Below are 26,460 nucleotides of genomic sequence, written 5' to 3' on the forward strand. Positions count from 1 at the left end.
TTTCCTGTACATTTAAATTTTTTTAATCATCCATACAGCACAGATGAAATTTAAGATAGATTTTTAACACATTTTTTAGCAGCAATGTGACCTCTGATATTCTGTGGTTTCATCAAGCAGACCAAACCACACATTTACAATTTCTTTTAAATAATATAGCTCTTGATGGCTCAATGTGACAATGACACTGTTACTTTGGAAAAATATCCTATTTTTCTTTAATTAGTTTACATTATGATTTTAGATGATAATTTATTTAGTCTTTCATGATTATAAATACTTATTGGCTTTTTTTTTATTCTTTTACTAGAAATTAAAGAGAATTGTTTTTATTAAGACCCTGCTCTTCATACATTCTGTTGCAGTTCATGAACTGTACGTGCAACTAAAGAAAAAAATTAGTCTACATTTGTCTATCAACAGTATTTATAAGTGAGAGAGTGGAAAGATTACAAAATTTTAATAAGAACATTATATTATAGTAGCAATAATCTAGGTGTTTTACTGGGAAGTGAAGTGGATTACCGTAAATGAAATTTTTAAATGTCCTTTCCATTTTACAGATAACACAAAATGACTCTTTTCATGTCTCCAGCGATAAGGATACATGTGCCACACATTTAAATAGTGTCTTCACCCTATCCAACCCTGCTCATGAATTAATAATTCAGTGACATTAATACAAGAAGATAAATGATAAAGAGGTTATAGCAAAAGGGCCAGTGGTACACATATACTTCTTTTAAAACAGCTAATACCTCTCTGCCAATTACAGTTAGAACTTTTTTACAGTTTTCAATGGCATTTTTACAATCTAAATAGCAGCTTATGCACACACAATTTCACACAACTCAAGCTTAATAAATCTCCTGCTGCTACCAAACAATCATTCTGGGGGATTAAAGTGCAACATCTGCTAACATTAATAAGCATTTTACATAGCAATATCTATAAAAGCAGTTGCTATCAGTCTTCTGAAAAAGCTTCCAGACTGGTTTGGCATAAATTACACCTTTATCGTTCAACTGGTACCTTCAGCTTACGGCAGCAATAAGGTAGCTATAATGCTATTGAGCTGGAAAACCCAAGGAAATTATATATGGACTGCTATTATCCTTTGTAGCGTGACAATTTTCAAAATACTTGAAAAACAAACAAAAAAATGTATATATGCAAAGACTTTCAGGTAAGAACCTGGTAAAGTCATGTAATTTCACTACTTAGAAAAAACCAAAGCTACTAATCTGTTTGCAAAAGAAAATTTCTCTCCTAATAGCAGTTACAACTTTCTAATCCACCTTGGGCTTTTTAAATTTTTATTTCTACCAAAGCAGCATGTACTGTGAAAGAATGCCTGCCTTTCCAAGGAGTAAAATAAATATGGGGGAGGTTTATTTAATTAGGAATTCCAGCATACATTTTTAGGTAGAATTTGGCAAATGAGCACGCTTTGGAGTCGAGAGACGTGGAACATCAGCTTGAGCCAAGAACACAGTTGGCAAAAGCGGCACAAACTTTTACTTGCAGCCCTGCCAAAGCAACTCAAGCCCTGCAGTTCAGCTGTGGACAGCCGAATGCCAGAGCCTGCCAATCACCCTTCTCTGGAGTGAAGGAAATGAACAAAGTCATATTCTAGCATTTAAAAAAAAAGAGAGGTAAAGTAATTCAGGCTCTCACTGCATAAGCCCTACTATCCTGGTATTTCTTAGAAACTGAAAAGAATCAATAGTCAACATTGCAATATATGCAGTATGATAACACTTTGAATACCTTTTTATAGCGCCCCAAGATAATTTTGTCGTGTGGACATGTGGACAAGTATCTGCAAGCTAATTTCTTTCCTTCATGAAGGAATAAATTTGTATAAAAATATTCATTTAGAGAAAAGAACAGCAAACTGGATCAAATATATGTAGAAATTATTTAATACACTAGGTTTAATTATCAATTAATATCCCCTGATTAACATCACTATTTGCTTGAACGGGATTGTTTTAACATTATTTTTAAGTCAAAACATTGCTTTAAAAATTACTATTATCATATTCTTCTGACATCACCCACATTCTTATTTGACACATTTTAAGAGAGATGAAGAAAAATCAAAGCAATAAGATAATAAAAGACTCCAGCAATGCCAGTGCTTGACAAGTAACACTCAGGGCCTTTTGATGATATCAAGCTTTAAAAGTACCCAGAACTAGGGCTGAAGCCAGGCTTAGCTGAGAGAAAAGCAGTCATTAAAGGACAGTAGGAAAAAGCTTAAAACAAAAGGGAAGTACACTTAGTATCTACTTTTCCTGAAACTGATGGTTTTTTAAGCTGAAGTCTGCACCTGAAATTTCCATCCTTATTTCAAAGATCAGAATCACTGTTGCTAGAGGAAGCACATGACAATTAAGAACCAGGTGCCTCAGTGTCACAAATAGTCTTTCTTAAATACAGCTTGAATTTTAGATTGCCATTTGAAAGTTTTTATGAAGTTACTTTGTGCTACCTTTAAAAACACAGCTTTATATAAAAGTGATAATTTTTCCTTCTTTTTATGTTTTAGAATAAAATTATATTGGCACATGATTTTCTTTTCAGGCTATTCCTGCACCCGCACTCTAATTCTCACATCAGACATATCCCCGCCATGTGTCAGCCTTACATGTTCTGGAAGATTTACTGCTGCTGTGATAGTCTCATGGCTATTTCAAATCCAGGTCACAACTTTCCACAGTTACTTAGATTAACATTTGCAATTTAATCTATTTTAACACAAGAATTCAACAGAGCTGAGACAAAAACGAGGTGACTTTTTTGCTCAAAGATGACTGAATATTAAACATGAAATTTAACAGGTTGTAATCATAACAGTTTGTAAACACTGTAATATATATGTCTGCCCTAATTTAGTAAGATGGAATTCTCACACAACACTCATCAAACTGAGCACAAAAAAATTGTTCTGGCATTTCACTAAATTAAAATCTTCAGTCCCCACAGCCAGAATGCACAAATTTAGATTTTATTAATACCTTAAATCAAACTCACTTTTATGAAAGGCAATTTACAAGTCACCGTCTCTTCCAACAGCCAAGAACAGAACGGGGTCTTAAGCATATTTTTACAGACACTTTGATGACAGTCTAACCTTTTGCTCTGACTGCTACTTTTAACAAAAATAGCATTTTCTTTGAAATACAGAAAACTCTTGTTTTCATGAATACAGCTTTAAGCCTTCAGTGACAGAGTGGCTGACGCCTCAACAGATAGAAAGCAAATTTAAGAGAAGCTGTCCCTGTTAAGAAAATGCATGCCATTTTACCAGCTTCTTGTTCAGCAATCTCAAAAACTCCAGATTTAATCTAGATTACCGGATTTCACATCTTGCCCAAAGATACAGTACTGTGCCAAACCTTCACACTCACAAAACAATGCAATTTATACACATGTTCAGCAAGCCACTTTGATTTAACTTGTGCTCTATGTACTCTAATATTTTAAAATCCTAACACTAAATAACAGCAGTCAGCATTACAGGCACTTCTGCAATAGATTGCAAATCAGATGCACAGTGAAATCATCACCATCATCAGGCAGACTCCCTCGTGCTGCCAGCTACTCACCAGAAATCAGTGAGAGTCACACCATGGGGCCGAGGAAAAAAAAGGAAAAAAAAAAAAAAAAAAGAAACAAAAAGAAAAGGGAAAAATTTAAAAAGCAAGTGAGCTGGCAGAGCGGGAAGACGGCATTCCCCCCAGGTAGTTTCGAGCGCAGAGGAAGCGGGAAAGCCCTTGGGCAGGGCGTAGAGGAAAGGCAGCAGATGGGAAGGGACGGCCCGGGCACAGCAGCCCCGCAGAGCGGGCAGGCTCTCCCGGCCCGGCCGCGGAACCGGCAGCGCCGAGCAGCGCAGGAGGGCGGACAGCCAGGAACGCAAGTGAGCAGGGATCAGAAAACACACGGCACCGCTCAGAGAAGGGAAAGACCTGCTCGCGTGAAACAGCTGAGCGCAATCTGATTTCCTTCAAGCTGCCCATAACCCGACGTACAGAACTTACTCCTCTCCAGGACACAGCTGCAAGCTGTAGGGACTGCAACTACTTGCTTTTGCATCCACATGAAAAGCCCACCAATCTACATCAGAGTCCACAAAACTCTCTGGACAATTCAGTCAAAACAGTATTAAATGTGGAGACAGACAATGAGACTCGGTGCTGCGAGAGGGGCCAGCACACACAATGTGCAATGAGATGCGTGTCTGCATCTCTTACCCGCACACAAATATTTTGAAACGTTTGCCATGCTGCAAGTAATCATTTTCTATAAATGGCTGATGATTTTACACTGCCATTGCAACATTCTATAAGTGGCTAATGATTTCACAGTGACATAATAATAATATTAATTTTAAAAAAGCTGACCACAATTTCAACACATCCATTGCCCATTCTGGGAATTTTTTTGTTTGTTTGTTTAAAAATCAAATCCAGGAGAGTTTGTGACAGTAATAAGTGTACAGCTTACTCACAGGTCACTATTGGGCTGAACTAAGATTTTATTTCTGGAAGAAAAAAGCAAGACGGGAGGATGAATAATACAGATGGAGAGGAAAAAAAAAAAAAACAAGTCAACCTAAAGGTCCATCTTCTCAGATATGTAAGAAGCGACGGACAGAGGCATGACAGAACACTTCACCCAACACTGCTTGGTTATCAACATACTCTCCAGAAGTTACTCAGTTTTATTTTAATATCTCTTCAGTCAAAAGGTGATTTGACATTTTTGACCTAACAATAGCAGGTTTTTAAGTTTTTAAAAATAAAAATAACTAGTCCAAGATTACCATGGTGTACAAGAAGACCTTGCAGCAAGCACAGTGGAAATTTTCCACTGAGATTTCACTCCAATGATTTCTTGTGTCCAAAATAAAAAACAAATTTACTGTGACAGTATTATTTTACAACAGCTAAATAAATAGCAATTTTTAGCTTTTCCACAGTGTTGTTACTTACTAACTAGAACATGTAGCTGTACAGTCCAGCTGTCTGAGAGCTGCATGAAGGAAAACAGGCTCTTCCTGGCTAGCAGCGACCTTCATCCATGACTCTAGACACACATTTCTTCTCCTGATCTCACAAGTTGTTTCATAAAATAAAGTGGACACTTTTTATTTTTAAATAAGTAGTATTTTAATAAAGACCCAGACATATGTCTACTCAAGTATATACACATTCATGAGCAGATATTTTCTTACGATTGGTAAAACTTTGTTGTTACTTAATTCACTTTTGAAAATATTTGCAAAACACACAGTGTCTAAGAACAGCTTAAGATAGCCAAAATTAAAAGTACATTCATCTAACTATTTTCAAGTATTAAAATATGATACTAAATTTTGCATTTCTCTCTAGGAAAGTATCTATCTTTCAATGGCCACTAACAGTTTTAACTTCCGAACAGCAAGTACCAATTACTTCAACATCCACAGAGCACCAATTTCTGAAAACCTGAACTTACACACAAGTTTCCCACTTCCCATTTTTAGCCCCACTCAATAAGCCATAATTATGATTTTTTTGTGCGTGTGTTATAATTCTATCATAGGTACTAGAGTACAACTCATTAAACAGGGGTTGAATAGGCTGTGGTGTGGGAGGAAAAGTACCACTGCTATTCGACTAAGGACCAAAACATCAATAATTCAAGTTGATTGGGAAACACTATTCAAGCAGACAATTAATTTTTAAGAATGTGGTAGAGATAGTAACAAACATTGCAAAATAATTTTAAATTTTACAAAACTCGTCAACAAAGCTTACAAATATGAAGCTATTGAAATAACAAAAATCTACATCTCTTCTTGCTCCAGGTTAAAAGAAAATGGACTCTAGGAAACATTCTGGAATCCAGCCAGCAAAACTACGAGCATCACCTGTGACCCCAGCTGCTGCACAGGGAGGATAGCCCCAGAAATTCACTAAAACTGAAGAACACCTGAGAACCCAATGACTTAAGGAAACAAAAAAGAAAGCAACACTCTACCAGACAAAATTAAAAATGCAAACTACACCTATCCACTAAGGTGGCTCCATTTCCAACACACTCATGAAACCTCACGGACTCCAGCCATGCCACTGCCTGAGAAACTCCCGCAAGCTTCCCAGGGTCCCCCCACCTCTGCCCTGCAGACCTGCACAGCGAGCCTGGCCAAAGCCTCCCCCAGCCCCAGCACACGTGTGCCCTTTCCAGGGAGAGAAGTAAATCAGTTTTTCCTATGGAGCACAGGATGAACCTTTCTGCTCGTAAGAGATCTTACTGTTTCCATAGTGAATGTCATTTACATGAAGAGATTATGAAGGTTCCCACATGAAAATGCATCTCTGGCATAACTACATTCTTTCAAGTTACCTTTCCTCCCACTTGCTATAGTTCCTAGGTGAAAGGAAAATATTGACAAAAACAGGACATGAGGGGGACAAAAGATAACCACAGACTGAAAAACATAAAACTGTCAAGCCATTTACAATTCTTTTTTTTTTTAAACTTTAACTCCTCATGGCAACTGGGCAGCCTGAGATCAACTACAGAGGGTAAAACACTTTAATTTATAGCCTAAGGCTTCTTCCATGTTTAAGAGGAAGGAGCATGTAAAGAAATACAATATCTTTCTCAGCCCGTCTGTTCTTTGAAATGTCTTCATTAAAATGGAGATTTTGACTTTTTGACTGTGAATAACAGAAAAAGGACAAACCTGGTTTCCAAGGATCTTCATCTGCAGACAGCACACACCAAGCTTCCCCCTTCACTCACACAAGGATCTCACTCACGTATCACAGGTTTTCAGGGGGAAGGGCAGATGGGACCACCCCCAGCTCATGATGATTAGCTAAATTAGTCCTAATTACACCCTCATTTTATCATGAAGCCAGGGAAAGAATAAAGGTGAGAATGTGGACCTGCAGGACAGGAGGATGTATACTTTCCCAGACTTAAGTAGCAGCCATGGCAGAGACCATCACTGCACCCAGGATGTTACAGCCTATGCCACCAGAGAGGTCCAAATCACAAACCTACAGAAACAAAGGTGTTTTTTGGATTTTTTTTTTTTTTTGAGGAGGGTGGGAAGGGGTGGAAATCTCTTGCATACACCAGCATTCAGTGTTTCACCAACACTGCAGTAAAACCACAACTTGTTCTATGGTCATATGAGCTTGAGTGAATGTTAGAGGATGATACCAGGAGCTACTCCTTTAGAGCATCTGTGAGCCCCAACAAAATTCCACTGAGCATACCTGCCCAGTTAGTATAGCAGCAGCTAATACTCCATCTATGCACAAGATCTGAGCAGTTTTCTTTTAGGTAACTTAAATAATGGCTGTAATTATGTAGTAAGGGATATACTAATCCTATCTCTCAGCTTTGCAGAGGTTGTGAACGCAGTTGTGCAAACTGCTTAACCACAGCACTGAAATAGCAGCAAATTTTCTCACTGCCCCACGTATTTTTTGTAAACCCTTACCAATTAGTTTTAATAATCTGTTAATGCTGCAACTTTATTTGGTGCATTGGTTATTATGTATCTATTTAAAATACAAACAAAAATAAATTACTGGACATCTTCCAGCAGACCTACTAAAAAATTTCATTTATCTGAGTCCTGTTCAATTAACACCAGGATTTAGGAATTTTTTTTTAATATGTAAAGTTGTATTAAACAAAAAGAATTGTTTTAAATAATTGTTTAAGATATTGAGTGATTCTCTGTGGAAGATATGCAAGAACTAACATTCACTGACTATGGAATCTTAGCGATAAATCACATGCTGGGGGGATATTAAGCTAAATATAATTAAAATAAACCAAAATTTTCAATTGGCTGTTAATCAGTAGATAGCACAAAGATGCTGACTTCACTGCTGGTCCCTATATTCTTATATTTGTTTTTTTTTAATAAAAAGCTGTTCAAGCAATATTTGCTTATCATGCTGCTGATCAAAAAACACTGTAATCAGAAATAATACCATTAGAAGTGAATATGTAGGAAGGATAGATGAATTACTGTACAGGTGACAGAAGCATAAGAAAGAATTTTATTCACAGGTATACTTGAGAGGTTATATTGGTTTTATGTGCTCTGCTCGGCAGATTTTTCACTCATGAGCCAAGAGCTGCTGATTACCTGCATCCCATTTGCCAAATACAAAAGCTTTATTAGTCATAACAGCATGGCTGTTCCAAACAGACAAAGAGATATAAATAATAATAAAAAAGACAGAAGAAGAAAAAGACTTCCCCCTTCTTCAGGGTTAGTTGTCTGTGGGCAGTTAAGTATGACTTAGAGTGGCTTCATTTCTAATGCACGCTACAAGTAAAATGACTACAGTGTGGATTTGTGCTTTGATTTGTTGTCTTGCAAACAGAAGAATACTGATTTTAAAAGGTCATTCATTATGGCATTTGTACAAAAAGAAAAATGGTTAATCTATCTCACAGTTATATATACACATTCTGAATATGCTTCAGGAGAGCACATAAGGCTAACAATTTGGTAAGAATATTTCTGCATATATTTTTCTCTTTCAAATGTAGGAATTGTATTGTGAAACATTCAACAACTTTTTAAATGATAAATCCAAGTAAAACAAATCCACTGCATTTTTTTTATTACTTTCAAAATTAATTATAAATACTTGTAATATTGAAGTGCGGATACAATGCTTTACCTCTTACTGAATTTTTATGCATTATTTGCCCTTTTATTCTAAGTACTGGCTTCTTCTTAGCTTGGGTATAACAAGCCAAGCACTGCCCTCAACAATGCAGTCACAGTTCACGCTCTTAATTCGGCTGGAGCTCCACTTTCACTGGGGGTAACATTCATCCTTTTGTGTCTTCTTTTTACTTACAGACAAAAGATACAATCGCTTTCCACAGTTCAAAATGAATGAAATGTGAAGCCAACCTAAGAACCTACAGGAGTTTGTCTAAAATAGAAAATGGTATTCTTCTTCTGAACACAAAACCACAGACGAAGTTCCAGAATTTTGCGCTAGATACAACATGCATGGGCTGCTGGTCACAGATGAAGCCATACGCTGCTACCATGATAACAAAAATAATGAAGTTTTGAATATTAACTTTAAAGTAGCTTTGAGGTCCCAGTTATTTTCCACTAAAACACAAAAAATCCCACATTCAAATCCATGGGCAACTTCTAGCACATTTTCAGAAGTGGAATATATCATGTCAAAAGAAACATGTACATCTTTTCTCTAGTGATCCATAACAATTTAAAACAGATGGGTACAGAATCTTTCTATAGAAACTCTTACACAGAGAATTTATCTAAAGCACCCAGGAAATGTGTCTTATAAATTAAACCAATACTACCACTGCACATCTACAATGTATGCCACATGTACTGGAAGTTTCTTACACAGTAAGAATTGCCATCTATATATTTTCTTAATTTGGAATTATCTTATTCTAATTTTTGTACAGAAAATCAGAGAAATAAAGGTATTTGGTTTGTTTAAACACTCATTATTTTAGTATTTACTGAATAATAGCTCAAGATACCATCTTAAAATATGTGGCTGTTTCATCACTGCTGTGCTCCTCAATGTAGTTATTCATAAATGACTATATAAACTAATGCATTTTGTTCAATTAGTCCCCATAAGTGTTTTTTATTGACAAAACATAATTTAGTTTTATTAAATGTGACTGGAACATTGCTTCTGCCAAGTAAGTGAGTATTAATGTCTCACTTTTTTGTTTTTTTTAAAAAAACAGATGGAAAATTTTAAGAATTAAGGAACAGCTTGAATGTCACTTATATGAAAATTGTACAAGTATGACATTATTGTCACTTTTGTTGCTTGCAGTAATTTAAAAAATTATCTAAGTTACTTATCACCATAAAAATCTGGCACTAGTGAAAGAGAAAATGTGTTACGCTACAGCTAAAACAAAAAAAATTACATTATTTTATTCAAGTAGGCTCTTCCAATGTAGCATGCAAATTACCATTGTTCTACCTTCAAAATACAAGGCTGTTAAAAATATATCTTAATCGCAGCTGCATTATCCTCACAACAGAACTAAAGTTACATTCATGTCTCGATTTTCATATTGTACGGCAGCCTCCACTGAGTGGAACTTCTGAAACATCTCTACCTCACCAGGAAAGAAAAGGACAGACTGTGTAAAGAAAGATTATGTCCTTCCCTCTCCACAATTCCTCAACAAGATTAAATTAACAAACCTCTCTTTCTTCATCATGACTTACACATCAGTATTTTCCCATGCAAAAAGGATGGCATAACTTTTCAACTCCTAGCACCTACCAAAATCTCCATGAAAGACAAAATTTATATATTTTCTGTAAATCTTACCATTATAATCCTATTGGGGTGTAATTGCTGTGGCTAATATTCTTACCCTGTTATGAAAATGCTCAACATAAACGTGGCACTGAGTTGTTAAGATAATACATGATCATGCTGTGAGAGGGTAATACCTATACAATAGCCCTTGCCAATACCATAAATCTCTTTATTAGACAACAACCTATTACAGGAGATCTACTTAACTGTTTCCCTACTTAGAGGGCCATTTGGTGTTACAATAACAAGCTGACTTTTCACATTAGAAAGGATTAGCCAGTATAAATAATAAATTGACACAGACTTACTACTCTTTTAGATATGGTAAATCTTCCCCGATATTTAAAAAGGAATTCAAACTAAACCCCTAGGATCACATTAGGCTAAATGTATATTAAGTTTAAAGTTCTGTTCATTTAAACTAACAAAAAAGAAAAAAAAATAAACTCTTTGACCAATTTACACCACAGATTTATTACAGGAGAGTATATTACAGAAAGCTGTTTCTGTTTTATGGAATGTGCATACATACTGCTTTATTTCCTAACAATATCATAGCAAATCATCTTTAAGTTTACTGAAACATTTTAAAGTAAAATGACTGCCACCGTTTTTCAAAGAGAAGTACAGAATAAATCCAAGTACCATCTAATATGCTCCTTGATCAGCAAGTAAAACTGTATTATATATTAATTTTCTTCTCTGAAATCTTAACTTTTTGAAGGATCACACACTTTCAATTATCCAGATAATAACTAAAATACAAATTATGAAGCCTGCAATACACCAGATTATTTATTTCATTGCGCTAAATTAAGGAAAAATCACTACCCGAAGTACAATTTTCTGATTCTTCAAGCTAGATTTTAAGTTACAATTTACAAATAAACTTAGGTTAAGACATTCCTTGCTCTTTGTTGTCAGCATTTACTAAAGCTTCAGAAAGAAATCCTTACAACTGTTTGCCTGCTTTAGCACTCAACTGGATCAATTCCTCAATTTGGATGAAACTCATTCACCTCTTTATATTTTAAATAGAGAAAAAACAAAATTAAGAGCTAGCCTTTCATCCACAGTCACCTTGATTATGATCCATAACACTGCTTGGGTAAATAGGAAATACTTACCTACTTCTTTTTGGCTACCACACTACTCTGCACGAGATGTGTCGAAGACCTGAAAGTACTCTGCTGTCTCTCTCATGCTGACGTGACATTTTTAGAATCTGAGAAGACAGTTTTTGCAACAAAAATCTGCTTCCTGTCATACAGAATACCAAAACAGTCTTCTTGCACCTCGACCGGCAAGAATTGTTTTCCTCATCTTTTTTTTAAACTTCTGATTAATAGGCACTTCTTTGAAATATGAAGTATTTTTTTAAGTTGGCTTGTTCTTATTGATGTTTTAAAATCTTTGCCCACTGCGATTTGCTGTTCCTGATGGACAGCCTTTTTAAAAGCTGTCTTGCAGAGCCCTTCTGTTCTGCATAACAGAAAAGGCACAGTGAAATGAAATTGTACTTACTGGAAACAATTCAGCCCTGAATGCCTTGATTACTGTGATTATCTCATATACAAGCTCCCTCTGCAGGTAATAATAAGAATGAGCAAAAATATGTGAAAAATGTGGGCAACAGCCAGCATAGGAAACCCAATAATCAGTCATCATTTTAAAGAAACTCCCCCATAAATCCTTCTCCGATGTTATCCAGCATAAGGAGGTAACACAGGAAACATACTCTGCTTTTTTCCCCAGCTCTCTGTCTCCTCTTGTCTCCTCAGAAAAGTTAAACATTCAGCTTTAGTCTTTCCTATATCAAGACACCCAAATTTCTTTTTCCAAAGTCATCTAAATGCTTTCAGTGCAGAAAAAAATAAAAGAGAAAAAGAGAAGGAAAAAAAAAAAAAGAATGAAGATTTTAAAATTGCTCTGTTTGTCCAGAGCTAAATAAAAATGAAAGACCACCCCAAACAGTAAAATAAGTCCATCCTATCTGATGCATTTGTCTAACTGAAAACCAACCAAACAGCAGCATCCCTTCATTCTATTTACTGCTAGGAGGAAAAGCCTAATGTCACTTTTGGATACAATTACACATGTACTCCACCAAAGTTTAAAATGCAATTGAACTGAATGGTAAGTTATCTTGAAAATTAAATTATATATATTAAAAAAAATTCCCTATCAATTTAAATCAAATCATGAAGTAACAATGTAGTTTTCATCCAATTGGAAGTAAACTGCTTTTCTCCCAAAAGACATTACCCTTACCTTAAAATGTCTCAAGTTTGTTTGCCGTAATGGGATGAGCTCTCTAGATAAAAATCCCTTCAATGCAAATGGGACAAAGCTTCAGTGAATAAAGCTATAAATATTAAGTACATTGTAATTAAGCCTTCATCCTATCTAACCTTTAGCACACACCCAAAAAAACTGGGAAGCCATCAGGCAACATTAATTTCTCTTCTCACACAGCAAGAACAAATGTATGCCTGTGGTTTTGTTTTTCTTACAGAGCAAAATCTCACTTTCTAAAAGTAGTGCCCTTAGACTCATGAAGAAGATTCATAAAATGAATGCATACACATTGGGCATAAAGTCACATATGCCCTGCGTCAACTTTAATTTTCACTGGGAAAACAAACTTCAAAATAAAACCCTTCAAGGTTTCAATATCAGCTTTTTTTAAAAGAAAACAAACAAACAAAAAAAAAAAAACCCATAAAAACTCCACTCAAAACAAAAACATGGAGGAGAAAAATACTCCTATTTCAGTAGGATACAGCCATTTCAGTACTGATATTTCAGCATGGCTACAGCCATTACATAGGATAAATATAAGACAAATTTTGGGTGTTCACTTCAAGATGATGTGACTGCTGCAAATAAAGCTCTTCTTTGCTGATGGAATATCTTTAACAGTTGGATCATCAACCAGTTACTGTGAGATACTATTATACACCTGCTCAAATGAGGAAATAAAGAAAGTAAAAGCCAACAACTTTTTGGAAAGATGATGCTCTCTTCAAGCACGGGTAAGATTACTGCCTGAAGGGCAAAAGGATTTCTTCTCAATTTCAGATTATGTCAGCCTGCACCTCCCCTCTCTCTTCAAAACAACTCTCAGCCCACACCCGTGTTCCTGGCACAGAAGCTCAACCAGGAATACAGCACTGCTTAGGCACCTTCTCTCCTTTAAGCACTTTATACTGATTTACACAAGAATCACCCTCACCAATTGACAGTCTGCGTTTAAGAAATACTTATTAGACTAAAGCAAATAAAAGCTGCTGGAGACAAAGCCAACAAAATAGTTAAGAATTGGTCTTCTGTAGAATACTCATTTTGTTCAAAATGAAGATTCAATCAGTATTCATTCTGGGAAAGCAGGTTTTTCCAAATTGGTCACTTCACATTGAAAAAGTCTAAAAAATAGTGTAATAGTCTAATGAAAGGATGCCTGGATCAGATGAAAAGCATTCTGCCTAACATCAACACAGACATCAGGAATTTGCCAGGGAAATGCGGAGTCAACAGCAGAACTTGTTCTCAGAAATATTTTCTTAAAATGTCACTTTATTTAAAAGCAATGCTGCATACTGAGAGGGAATTGTTTCTGAACACTGCTCACCCCAGCGTAGATTGCAGTGCTGTAAAAAATTACAGAGAATACATAGAAAAGTGAATTAAAGTCTCCTTCTGGCATGTGATCGCTCTCCACCACTGCAGCACTGATTTCACAGTAAGGCTCTCTCTCTATGCACACCCGAGCCCATCAACAGCAGAGCAAGTCTGATAGTCAGGAACAAGGTCGGTCATCCCCTCCCCAGCTGCCAGAAACAACTTTGAGCAGTAATCGGCGTTATTATTCTGTCATCTGGATTCAGAGCAGTAATCGGTGTGAGGTGTCGACTGATGGGAAAATACCAACAGAGGGCACAAAGGAAAGCAGCAGCCCAACCTAAACGAGAGATTGGGGATTTTATCACATCCACAGGCAACTGGATAAACAGAAGTACTCTAATTTTTAAAGCATCATTCTCCAGTGATAAATCGTTTTGCTGCTCCTTCACTGATACTATCTATTTTTCCAACAGTTGCCGACACAAATGTAACCATGAAGAAGCTGCACCTCTCCAGCACTGGGGCACACCCAGCGCTCGGCTGCTCCTACACTGTCCCCACCACAGGAAGCAGCAAAAAAGCCCAAGAAATGGGAAAATTTCCTTCTTTACCATAAAATGTATAAACACTCCCACACCTATCTATGAATCAAGACATTCCTTACTTAAGTATTAAACACAATTTGCATAGTATCAGAACTCGGGATCTTAAACGGCACTCTTCATTCACGGCATTTCATTCCAGTTTGGTAGCCCATTGCAATAAAATAACACATCATGAACATATAAACATAGTAAAAAACCACTCATCTGTGTTACATTTTAGAAAAACTGCTCTCCCTTTTCCCTGTATTGCCTGTTTTGCAGAAGGAAGTATCTTTCTTGGGTGATAAACACATTGTAAAACAATTGTAAAGAAAAAAGATTTAGAGTTATTTAGTACACCAAGGAACAAAACAGGCAGACCGAGACTCTACCATATTTGTATGAGGAAATGGCATAAAATAAATCTCTTAAAACAAAAAAAAAACCCTGCACTACGTTAAAAGGAAAATATTCCTAATACTGAATCTACGTAAGAAACACAAATAGCTTCTTATTAACTCCAACTAGATTTTCTCCGAAGCTAGCTACTCTCGCTACTGAAACACAGACATTGATACTTAAATCTTTTTGTGTAAATGTTAGTGTTTATAATGTGCTCCTAAGAGATTAAGATTAGAAAAAAAATAACCACACAACCAAGACAGGCCCTATTTCTCTCAGCCCATGATCACTTGTCAAGCCATGATTAATGCTGTGCTCTGTAGAGGGAGACATTACATCTAGGCTACAACAGACCTAAATTTTACCCTAAGGCAGAAGTCTGATTTAAACATCTCTATTCAAAGTGACATTTGTCCTCTCTTTTCAACCAGTTTCCTCTGAAATTCCAGTAAACTGACTTTGTGACCTACAAATGGTCCATTGATTCTAACTTGTCGTGTTGCCTGTCCTTGTAGCAAAGTTAGTTTTGGTGACTGAATGAAGCAAGATGCTATGCATTCAAGAAAAATACAGGAGCAGAGTCCATTAGGTGCTCTATTAAATGCTCCGTTGGATAACAGCAACTAGAATTCATGGCTATAAGGATTCCAGCTTACACAGAAGAGCTAAAGATGAATACTAAGGTCAACATCAGAAATCAGAAAATATTTTTATATTGAGAAGTAACAATGGCCTTCATATTCTGAGGTGATGAGCAAAGATTTTTTTTTTTGTATTACAGACAAGAACATGGGCATCGTCAGAGCCACCCTGAAAAGTAATTACATTTTATCTCTCGCCTTTCACTCTGAAATGTCTGCTAAGGTATTTACATTTGTCTGTTACGAGAACAACAAGTGAAAAAACTAGTTATCACTTATCTCAAGTAAACACTATTTCTCCAGTGAACAGTATTATTCCATCTATTTTATAAAGTTATTGTTAGAGCCACCGATTTATCTGTAACTGCTGTTGTAGGAATAAAAATAAGACATGCTTATACCTTATAAAGAAATAGACAAATAGCAGACCTGGACATGTAGAATAGTCAATATCCTTCTTACTGAACATGAAAAATGGTAACATTTGATAATATTAAGCAATTTAGACAGTGCTGGCAAGTTCCTACTAGCCAAGGTAATCTTATTTCTGGTGCTTTTCAGGGTAAATTGATTTTTTTCCCTCCTCTTAGCTGCTCTGATAATTGAACAAACGTATACACGCGTGATGGGATTTTACTTAGCGGACAACACACAAAACATTCCCAAACACGGAGTATCTTACTCATAAAAAAGCATTTCTGTTGTAATTGAGCAAACTGTATTTAAGCTTGCTTTGTGCCAGAGTAACAATCAACAGCATTTTGCTAGAGACTGCACTCTACCTGCAGGTGTTGAGCATTGTGCTTGCTTCAGTCAGGCTGCAATGCTTTTTACTATCCTGCATTTCTAAATAATTTGGGTAAATGGCAAGGTAGAGTTGGTTGAATCATTAGAGTACCTCATGAAAATCAGAAAGAATGAATTCATGACATACGCATATTACATATTCTTCTAAAACCCATAAAATGCTCCATTTAATATAACAATCCATAACTTGGAGATGCTATGAGTCTGAATTTGAAGACTTTTTTTCCTTCCTCCTTTTGGAATCAATTTCTGGTTAACTATCAGTTTGCATCTAGAGAATGCTGTCAGATCGTAGCACTCACTAAGCAAGTGTATTTCTATAACTAAATTGCTGATATTAAGTGACACAATCTTCCCAGTCCATGCTGTAGAAACACATCTTGTATATTACAGGCTGAAAGAAACATGAACTCCTAGAAAATTATCTACTGAAGAGGGCTTTAAGCCTGTCATCTTTCACTTTCTAAATGAAGAATGTTAAAAGGAATCACATTTGCTAAATAAAGACTACAAGTATTTTCTACACCAGGTATATATTCAAATTAAATTACAAGTTACCAATATTCCAGAGCCACCTGCTACTTTTATTTTAAAAACTGTTGGAAACAAAATGCATCTATCTTCGAAAACTATTTAAATATTAAACACGATTGTTAAAAGTATTGAGAAAGGCCTTAAAATAGGTTGTTGTTTTTCTAGTTTTCTTGACATCCAATTACAACCATGATGGTTAAAATTTTTTACCTGTTTCAAACAGAGGGTGTTTTTAGAAATAATAGACAGCTTTTAAGTTTAAAAGCTGCACATAAATACTTACGGAAGTGAATTTCTCACAATTTCAAATCACTTTTGTACATCACAAACATCAATCCTAGAAAATGCTTTGAAAGGGTCTGTTTAACATGACTGACTACAAATTTCACTAGCCTGTGCTCTGAACTGTCTTGGTTCATAACTGACTGCTTGTTTACCTATGCATGGGTATTACTTCCACTACACACCACATGTAGTTTAACTTCTTCACTTGCAGTTGACTAGGTAAAAATCACTATTTGCTACTTCCAGTTCCTGTATAATCAATCATCCACAAATATTCTGTAGTGGAATTGCAGAGGAATCACAGAGCATTTTTTGATATAAAGTGTTACTGATAGGTTATCTGTCATTAATATTAGGTATGGCAGAATCCAGCAGGAGCCATAGTACAAGGTAACAGCATTTTCTTACAGGTATGTCAACATTTTGGGTGGACAGAGGATGAGCAAGGGCTTGGAAATATGTAAACTTTTAGTCCAAATTTCACTAAAAACTTATGATTGTGTTTCTGTGCTCTCTAGATGTTAAACAATGCGTTCTACTGTATGGCTATTATGATTTACATGAATTTATGACACACTATTAGAAATGTATTTCAAATAAAACTTTGGTAAATATTTTGTCAGACTAGAGATTTCTCTCTCCAAAACCTTTAAGTGAAAACTACGGACTTTTTAAAAAAGCTGTAATTCAAAACAGTAGGAAATTTTCTTCATCACAACTATTCTCATTTAAAAAATATCTATTCATCAAAATGTCATGTCTACATATCACATTTCAGAATAAAACCAACCATATTATTACATACTATTAACCATGAAGACTACAAACTCCTAAGACTATACTACCTTGCTTATTTAAACTTTAATAAGGTGCTTCCTTACTAGAGACCAGGATTCCTGAGTAACCCCCTTTCCTGACTTTACACATTCAAAGCGGTAAGAGATAAATAAAACATTGAGAAAGCTTCTGAAGTGATCAAATAAGAACTAACTAAGCACACTTTGGTTTTTTTAAAGCTTTCCTCTTGCTCATTTTAAGAAGGGAAACACCCAGAAGCCTGGTGTTAATGTCTCTGCTGATTGTGAAAATTGCAGCAATAAAAACTCCAACTGCTTGTTTTAAATTAAGACTTGCAAGACTACATGTGAGATCTGTATCTTTACATTAGTTTTTATAACATTTGGAAGTTTGGTTGCCTGCTTTGATGTTGGTCTATTAATGAGCAGGGGAGCCAAAAGCCAGAAAAAAATGTTTACTGGAAATTCTCAAGTCAAAACCTGAAGTAATTGGTTTGCTCTACCCCACATGATTCAACATCCTGATTCCCCCAACTACCAGCTCCCTGAGCTATCTGAACGTCTCTGCTTTTTTACTGTTGCCAACACACAGTAACCCACAGTGATTGAAAATGGCAGCTGAAGTGCTGCTGGAGCACATTAATTTTTCTCTAAGTGGTCCAATTTTGTCATCTGAATGTTGAAAATCTTCTTTTTACTACTTTTTTACCTTTAGAGATTTGTCGAATTTGGGGTTGCCGTCACATAAACCAAAGTGCAACATTTCCAAGACAATTTTTAGATTATCCCTAATAGCTGAAAGGATAATGCGCTTTCTTTATAGCCCTCTGCATTCAAAGCAGACTAGTTAACAGCAACTTAAGTGTGATAATGGCAATTACATCAATATGTTCCTTTCACACCACCAAAAGGTACTACTTCAGACAGCTGAAGACATTAGGTAAATAAACTGCTGGAAATTACCTAAAAGTAATTATCTAATTTTAGAGCCACTAAATACATCTATTTACAGAATGCCCAAATAGCCGTGTCCATCTAAGAATAACAGAAATCTATATAAATTACTTGATCTACTGCAGTGTTTTTCACCAAGACATACCATATATAGTCAGTTCCTGCATTACATGAAAGGAAATTGAAGCCTGAAATTGAATATCCTACTCTAAAGGCACATCACTTTCATGGCAGTAAAAGAAACACCCCCCAAATGGTGAATCAGAAGAAAAAAAAAATATAAAACAAACAAACCCACCCAAACAACAGACCAAATGCTACATATCAATGACTTAAACCAACTTTTTAAAAACACAAAATAACTGTTTTAGTATCTGTATCACTCAAGTAAAAGGTTTGGAAAGAAGCAATAGACAAGGAAAATTTAGGAAGTTCTTTTTTGCCAGAGATATAAACCAGAATACAGTTCCCAAGAAACATCTGGTCCCTGGAAAAGGTCCCAACTTATTGATGGATTACTGGATTTTGCTTGGCTTTTGGGTTACTGGATTATGAATATTGATTTGCAAATGTAATAAAAGGGTAGGCCAGGCCACATCCACTTTCAAACCCAAGAAAATAGTAACAAAAGAATAAAAAACTATGAACACGTAGTCTCGTAAAACAACTTGCAACACGATAAATGTTCTACACAGCCACCAAAACAGCACTACTGCCATAGCTGGTTGAGAATTATTTATTATAGGGTAATACTACCCACAAATTAGGTTATCTTTGTAAACACAGTATCACTGATTAAATGAGATTACAAGAATTACAAATTTTCACTTTTTCTAGAATGAAAAGGAAATGGAAGCATATGGCCAGTGGTGATTAAAACTTCTTTTAAAACTCTCCATAAAAATATCTATTATTCCAGCCTACCCACCCATTAAGGAAGGAAGCATATTTGTTTCAAAGGCCTGGAACCAAGAGGTCTTTTATTACAAGATTTCATTTGTTTTCTGAAGTAATTAGAAGGTCTTCCCCATTCATCCCTCCACGCAGTAACGTGTAGGCCATACCCAGAGCAAGAGCGCGGGAGAAAGCACTTTATAAATCCCCCTTCCAGAAAGCAGGAATCAGAAACCACGCCACAGTGCCTGTCATAAAAGGTCACTTTTTTTGCTCGGAACAAACCATTAATCAATGGAGTGTAATTGTCCGAGCGCTTGCAAGGGCTCTGCAGTGGAGGGACCTTGTTTTTCACTCGCATAATTGCAAAACAGCAAAAGTTCAGAAACATAACCCAAATCCACCTCCCCATTTTACCCCTTTACAATTCCCACTGCCCTTTGGGCCTCTTCTTGGAAGCAAATGGAAGACAAGCTGAAGTTTTCTCAATTGAGCCGGAGCTAAGGAACCTTTGATATGCTAATACCCTCCTTCAAACGGTAAGAATTCACACTTGCATTAATTCACACAATTTCTGCAGAATGATGCGAAATGGCACCTCTTTTCGTGGCAAGCAACAAAAGGAGGGAGCCGGGGCGTCTGAGGAAGCCAAACAGCAGAACATTTGTTCCACAGGATTCCTTCCGTCGCGCACAGGGGCATTTCTAGGCAAAGAAAACACACCTGAGCACCAGCAGAGCTCTTTACTTTCTGACAAACCGCGCTCAAATCCCAGCAGGGCCGGCGCAGACTAACAACAAGATGTTATTTTTAGAGCCAGACACAGCAACGGTGCCTCATGACACACTGTTTTCTGTCTCCAGATGGCCCCAGATTTCTACATGTGAAAATAAATAGAAATAAAGAGGAAAAAAAAAAAAAGAAAAAGAAAAAGAAAAGACAAAAAAAGTTGTTCTCACCCCACAGCCGACAAAGGGTAATTTATTCCTCTTCCCACAGCCACCCCCCACCCCGCACGGGCTGGGAGCCGGGCGCTCGGCAGAGTTACACAAATAAACCCGCAACAGGTAATTATTCAGCGAACGGATGCAACTTTGCGCGCTGCGCGGGGCGCGCCGCGGAGCACCGGGCCTGCTCGGCGGGCGGACCCCGGCCCGCAGCCCCCGCGGCGGGGCGGCCGGCGGCGGCGGGCGGGGCGGCGGGACGGCCGCGGCTGCCGCAGGTCCCTCCGCAGGGCGCGGGGGGGCGGCGGCGGAGCGCGGCCGTTCCGCGCGGGCGGAGCGCGGCCGTGCGGAGCAGCGGCGCCGCCGCGCTGCCCGCGCCCAGAGCCGCGGGCTCACCGAGGGGCACATCGCTCCGCCGGCGGCGGCCCCGTGGCAGCGGCAGGCGAGGCAGACCCTGAAGTAAGTGCATCCCTGCCGGCGGCTCGGCAGGGGAACGTCCAGGAGTCAGGGAGCAGGCGCCGGCAGGAACGCGCGGCGAGGCTGCAGCGCGGGGCTCCGCTTACCTATGTCTGGGAGCCGAAGGCGGGCCGGGGTCTGTGTCCCCGGCGGGACCCGCGGTCCGGGTCAGCCCGCCGAGCGCGGGGCTGCGGGAGATCGCGGCGGAGTTAGTCCCGGGGCGCCGGCGGCGGCGCGGGAGCGGGCGGGCGGGCGGGCGGTGGGCTGGGGCGGGAGCGGGCGGCAGCCGGCGCTGCGGCTCGGAGGGCTGGGGCAGCGCAGAGCAGGGGCGGCTTCTTCTCCACGCAGCCGGCCGGGAGGGTCTTCTGGGTCTAAGTCAACATTTTCCTGCAGTTCCCCACACTCCGCTCCGCAGCAAACGCGCGATGCAGCCAGGCTCCCGCACGCACGCACACAAGAAATAAATTCAGTTAAAAAAAAAAAAAATCTAAAAAAAAAAAGCCGAAATGGAGAGGAGGACGGGCGCAGTGCAGTGTGTGTGCCCAGCCTCGGGAGTCCCTTCTGTGAAGCGATCAGGAGACGATGCCAGCAGCTGGGGCAGCGGGGAACAACTCGAATCTTACAATGGACCCCCTCCTCCGTGGCTCTGTCGCTCGCACTGACCGGATTCACATCTCCCGGGATGACATTCTGGCCTCTGGCGGAGTGCGGGGCCGGCCCCTCCTCAGATTTTCTCCTCTTCCTCCCTGTGCTGCTGCCCCGCCAACGACTGGAGATCGGGCGCTGAGCAAGTAACGCGCGCGGTAATGGGAAAAACGCAATACATACACACAAAAAAAAAAAAAAAAAAAAAAAAATCCCAATGAATGTATGGCAGCCTCTCCGTGCTCGTGCACCGCTCCGTCTGCGGCTGGGGAGCGCCAAGTCCTGACACGGACTCTCCGCCGGCTCTGAACTGGAGTCACCTCCAGCCTCCTCCCCTTCCAATCTCCACCCCTTCTCCCTGCGCTCCCACCCCTGGGCTCAGCTAATCATATAAACATATTATCACGTAGAGCGGCATCGGCGAAGGACAAAATTCTCCCCCTTCCTGTCTTTTTTCAGTCCCCCCCGCCCTTCATTCATTTGAAGGGGGGGATGGGGGGGGCTGAAGGCTAAATAGCGGCCGCTCGGCACCAGAGGCCGCGCAGACCGGCTGCGCGCTGGCGCTGCCCGCGCCACCGCCGCGGATGCCGAGGGGCGCGTACCGCCGCGGAGCCGCTCGCCCGCTGCTGCGGAGCCGCTGGACGCCCCTGCCCGGAGCCTCGGGCCCCGGCGCTGGCCGGGCCTGGGGCCTCGGGCCTGCCGCCACCCCCTCCCGTTGCCTCCCCGGCGGCTGCAGGCGCGCAGGCCGGCCGGCCGGAGGCGTCCCCGCCGCACCTTCGTGCCCGTACCCGACCGCGCAGCGATGCCGCGCACCCCGCCTGGTGCGAGGGCCCGAGCGGAGCTGCTCGGCCGGCTGGGCTCGCCGCGCCGAGCCGGCTCTCCGCACCGCAGTGCCTGTCCCCCGCCTCCCCTTCCCCGGCATCACCCAAAAAATCGTTCACCGGCTGGGCGAGCAGCGAGAGAGGGCAGGCAGGGCGGGAAGACGTGGGGGTCCCGGCACCCCAGCGCCTTCACGGCTGCGCTGGTCCTTTCCTTCTTTCCTTCGCACTGACATGGCCCGGCTTCTGCCCGGCAGGGACGGCGCGCCGAGGCACAGCGATGCGTTAGGGAAAACATGTTAGGGCAGGGTAAACAGCACTTGGAAACGATTTAAAGGATACTCAGTTGACTCACTGCTGTGCTCGGATACAAAACCCAGTCTAGTAGCGTTGCTGCGTTCTCCCAGAAATCTGCTCTTAGAAACCCGGTCTGGTATTGTAGGGTTTGTGTTTCTCGTCTGTGTGGATGCAAAACACTGAGAATCCGCTCTGACCTTTCAGGATGTGCAACACGGGCAATTCCCAGCTCTCAAGGTCAGGGAGAGGCAGCTGGGCATTAGCGAGGGCCGGTGCCAGCGGGGAGCGCGGCGGGGCCGGTGCCAGCGGGGGGCGAGGGCCGTGCGTGCGTCCCACGCTCCGCGCCCGCCCGGGGCTGCGGTGACCAGAGGGAGAGACAGCCGCGGTCAAAGCAGCTCAGACTTGACCTGATAACTGCCCCCTCCCTTTGTTTGGGGATTTTAGCCATCCCCTCCCTCGCTGCAGCACTGAAATGAAATCCTCTCAACTGCCTCTACTCACGAAGTCGCATGTACTAGGCCAGACCACTTGGGGCTTGATCAACTGTTTTAAGTCCAAAGCACATGGACAATCCAGAGTACAACACCTATGCCACACCGGAGAATCAGCATTATTACCTTCATTAATGGTTATGGTTTTTTACTTAATCATTTTGATGTCTCTGCATACCTGTGCAATTAGTGTTTAGAAATTGTAGCATGTATTAAGAAAAACATGACATGAAAAAAGGAGACTGGGCCTTGAAGACCTTGCAATATGGAGCAGTGAGAACTATAGAGCTGGTCCAGGGCTCTTCAAAATCACATTAAACTTTCAAGAATGCTAGCAACAGTCTTGGGGGTGAATATCTAGAAGTCACTGAAATACGGACATGCCATAGCCATGCTGACCTTCCTCAGTTCAGCGTGTCTGCCCAGGGGACTGGGGAGTGGAAGAAAAATCTCAAGCTTTTAGGACCAAAGCAGGAGTTCTGCCATAGTGAACAGTGCACCTTCCTGAGGCTGATTTCAACTGGGTTAAATCTGCAAAATGCCTCAAACAGAATAGAAGGACATTTGTCTGTGTAACAGTTTTGTACCTACTATATATATTTACAAGTATGGGTTTCTGTGAGAGCAACATATAGCAAAAGGGCAGAGTCTCTATAAAGTCCTTGGTGTATTCCTAATATAGCCAATTGCCCTTTCTTGCTATCCTTATAAACACCTTTAAAAACCCTAAATAACCCCTTATGCATTTCTAGTGGAATCAAATTATAGAGGCATTTTAATATATTGTATTAGAAGCTGAGTTTCATTGAAAGGACTGGAGGCATCTATTACGGAAATATGTTTAAAAAGAGGGTCATAGAAATGGAGATATATATATATTGACTTGCTATGATTTTACCAAAGTTTTATCATTAACAAGTCCTTCTTTCTTTCTCTCCCTCTCTCTCTCTTTCTTTTCTTTCTTTCATGTAATTGCAGATAAGCAGTGATACCCCTGAGTTAACAGACTTTTGCTTAGTTGATGAGAACAGGATTTAGCCAGAAAACTGTCGATAATACAAGAATTATCTAGGGGTGATGCTTTTCCCTTGAGAGGACATGAGAGAGAAGTTCTTCTGTTTGCAACAAAAAAACCTCTGTTGGGTTCTCTAATTTTTTTCTGCCTACAAAAAGATTGAAAAGAACTGCAGAACTAGGCTTTGTGCTAATATTTGCAGAAGTCAAAGTGAATTCGCCTGTGTGGATTCAAATGTAGGACTGAAGTTCATTTTCCCTCTTTCCATCAAAAACTTCTGGAATCATATTTCTGTCTGCATGCAGAGATGGAGTTTTACAACTATTTTTACAATGGTGAGCTGTAAAACTGAATTTTAAACAATTGCTAAAAATGCAGAGACCTTTTAGCATTTGTTTCAAAAACACGTTTCCATTAATTCTCATTAAAACTGCATTAAGGTATAAGAATACCTGGCAGAGGTGTATATTGTTTTGGCAAGTATAATACTATTATTCAAATGATTAATTCTACTTCACATGAATCAGCGTATGTTTCTTTAAAAGAAAAATTGTACACACATGTACTCACAGCATATGTAATCTGATCCTTTAGTTTTTACTCAGCCACAATTATTGCCAGATTTGAATATTAATATGTAAGAAGGAATTATAACAAATCAAATTTCCACCATCATGACTTCCTACTATTTACTTTTTGACATATCCCTATAAAACATGAATCTTATTCCATACAGAGAAGTAGAGATGAGTAGATTTTCCTTAAAATCTTGCTTTGCTGCAACAGTGCAAAACATCTACCTTGAAAACATGAAAAGAAATGCTACATTCTTATCAAAATATTTTGCGATATTTTATCCCCACTCTTTAACTAATGTTAAATTTGTAATATTTCATGTTAAGGTGTATATACTGTGTGTATTGCTCTCCACTTACTTTCATTAATCTGCTGGATGATGTCCTTGAAAAACTAAAAGCAAATCCACAGCAATTTTTAAAGTAATCACCACAATTGTTTATCAATTAGCATTTCCAGGGACCTTGTATAGGACAGTAACAACTAGAAAAGATTGAACTGTCAGCTGTCTACTTGAAAGAGATGCATATGAGAAAGATTATTTAACTTGTGGCAAAAATTGGCCAAATTATGATGTCTGTAATATGATCTTATAGGCTGCTCTAGCATTTTTTTTTTTTTTTTGGTCATAGAATTGTATTTTATATCTGCCTATTCTTAAAAAGGTTAATTTAAAATGTTTCAGTACCTTGATAAATAATATTTTGTATTGCCCTAAGTGTCAGTTCCCCCATGAGTAATGGTTTACACAGATTTTATGCAGCCTATTTTTTATTACTGGAGTTTTATGACTGAACTTTAAATACTACCGACTGACATTTCCTCTTATCTGTCTGTACTCCTGTGAATAACGTATCAATGAACCTGTAATTAGATGTAATGTTGGCAAAGACTGACAGAAGAGGTAGTAAATATAGGTATGCATTATTATCAGCTAAAATTGGTGCACTGATATAAAGACACAGTTTAATTGCTATGATGTAAAGAACTCATTTTTTTTCCCATGCAAAAGTAACAAACCATTAAATGATTTTACCATTTCAACATACAATAAAAAAGAGAAAATTTTTCTTGTTTTATTCAGGAAAATCCCCAATTACTTTTGCAGGCGAATTTATATAAATAAACTGTGAATGATACAACCCATAATAGGAAATATCCAATGCATTGCCTTAAAAGTTTGGAAATCTTGACAATTACTGGTCTTTTAAACTAAGTAATTGATTTTAGTGTCACTTGGGAAAAAAAAATGAAACCCATCAATAAAATAAGAGAATTCTGCAGCTGTTTCTAACAAATAAATGTAATATGAATTTGCAT

The 26,460-nt window shown here is 39.1% G+C and overlaps 1 protein-coding gene across 33 annotated transcripts in view; it reads right to left on the reverse strand.

Moving 5' to 3' along the window:
* The window catches only part of ADGRL2 (adhesion G protein-coupled receptor L2), a 157,409-nt gene extending 134,149 nt beyond the window's left edge, over positions 1-23,260 (reverse strand). For 6 of the 33 annotated variants that reach the window (XM_068199966.1, XM_068199956.1, XM_068199955.1 and 3 more), the window contains exon 1: positions 21,406-22,376. The gene's annotated coding sequence lies outside the window, so the exon portion shown is untranslated. Of the gene's footprint in view, positions 1-6,739; positions 6,825-20,857; positions 20,990-21,405; positions 22,385-22,884; positions 22,900-23,116 lie in introns of those variants that run through there. The other 27 variants (XM_068199969.1, XM_068199961.1, XM_068199967.1 and 24 more) reach the window with 15 other exon arrangements.
* Between the last annotated feature and the right edge of the window lie 3,200 nt (positions 23,261-26,460).

Source organism: Anomalospiza imberbis, chromosome 9, assembly GCF_031753505.1.
Source record: "Anomalospiza imberbis isolate Cuckoo-Finch-1a 21T00152 chromosome 9, ASM3175350v1, whole genome shotgun sequence".
NCBI classification, from domain to species: Eukaryota; Metazoa; Chordata; class Aves; order Passeriformes; family Viduidae; genus Anomalospiza; species Anomalospiza imberbis.